Source organism: Gossypium hirsutum, chromosome A01 (assembly GCF_007990345.1).
Source record: "Gossypium hirsutum isolate 1008001.06 chromosome A01, Gossypium_hirsutum_v2.1, whole genome shotgun sequence".
Classification (NCBI taxonomy): Eukaryota; Viridiplantae; Streptophyta; class Magnoliopsida; order Malvales; family Malvaceae; genus Gossypium; species Gossypium hirsutum.
Window position 1 is genome coordinate 109,953,930 of NC_053424.1, and position 1,411 is coordinate 109,955,340.

At 40.2% G+C, this 1,411-nt stretch overlaps 1 pseudogene; it reads right to left on the reverse strand.

Moving 5' to 3' along the window:
• Positions 1 to 213: 213 nt before the first annotated feature.
• LOC121229255 (protein argonaute 4A-like) lies at positions 214 to 813 on the reverse strand (annotated as a pseudogene).
• Between the last annotated feature and the right edge of the window lie 598 nt (positions 814 to 1,411).

A 1,411-nucleotide genomic window follows, 5' to 3' on the forward strand; every position in this document is an offset into this window, starting at 1 on the left:
CTACAAAAAGATGGTTCAATGATTCTCAGCAGACAAGAATGAAGTTTCTGACTTTATCCTTCAACTTGGAAAGCTAAGGTACAGAGATTACTCTCGGAGCATACATTCCACCATGACCCGATGATGTTTCTGAAGCATCCCTAATCTTCATAAATTGCCCCCAACTGTGAAGCTGCCAAATGAGCATAGCAAATAGGAGCCACAACAAATATGGTTGTGGTGCTCCTTTGATACATACAGGATAGAGAATGAACAAACTCTTGCAGATCATCAGCCGAAAACCCAGCCTGGTCTAAGAGAACATGATAGTGGGTCTGCCTCGTGATTCCAATCATTCCAGCATGGGTACCAAGGTAAAAATCATTGTTCTTTGGATGGCATACTTTGTTGTCAATGGCAGTACCATGTAGCACATTTTCAGGAGATCCCTGCTGAAAAAACTTTAGGGTTCCACTTCTCGTCAAGAAACTTGCAAGCCTCAACAACTTGATCAAAACTTGATTGAATTGAAACTCGCTAACCCCATCCCTGAAAATAATGATTTGATCAGGTTTCCTCTTCCTTGAACTTGTATAGAAGTCTAAGAGAGCTTCCTTCATGATATCGTCATCCACTTTGTCAAAAACTAGTTTTGATGAAAGAATCTATCATTTTAAGCTTTAAAGACTGTGTATGGCCTGATGCCCCATAGCTGGAAATCAATGGCCACCGCCTGGAGCTAACCATTGACGGCACATCAGACTGCTCATGAAAGCCAAACAATGCACCCATTCCAAGGATGATGGTTGGAACCTTTGAAACAACTGGAATTGAAGGTGTTTGCCCCAGCGTAAGCATAGAGAGTAGGCGGTAGTTTCTTATGCCAATTTTTACCAGTCTCGGTCATCTTCTGTAATTTGTTTTTTTCTTCTTTTTATTTTCTTTTGGCAACCTTTGTTGTACAGTGGTAAGCATTATCTTTGAAAAGACTGCAAACTTTTGGCATTGTGCAGTTATATAATCTTTTTTTTGAAATGGATGACTTTTGACTTTGTAATATTGGCATATGAAGCTATCTCCCCCTCTTAATAGAGTAGTTGATGTCCACAAAGATGAGTCATTGCCAGCTTGAAACTTTTGACGAGCTCGGGCCCATAACATACATGCCTCATAAGTCTTGACTCCTTTAAATTTGGCATTCATTGTACAACTGATGCGATCCCTTTCCATGGTGAACTAACAATGCCCCAAAACCTCATGTTTATCCTGGCAATTGGAAATCCTCCTGCATGCGTCTTTGGACCACATTTTTGAATTCTCATAATAGTCTCAACAAGGTTTTGTTTTATCTCCTCAGCTAATTCCAATTTCGCAATCTTTCCTTCCTCTAAGGCTATATTTCCTACCACCACTTCATGGGGTAAAAACCATT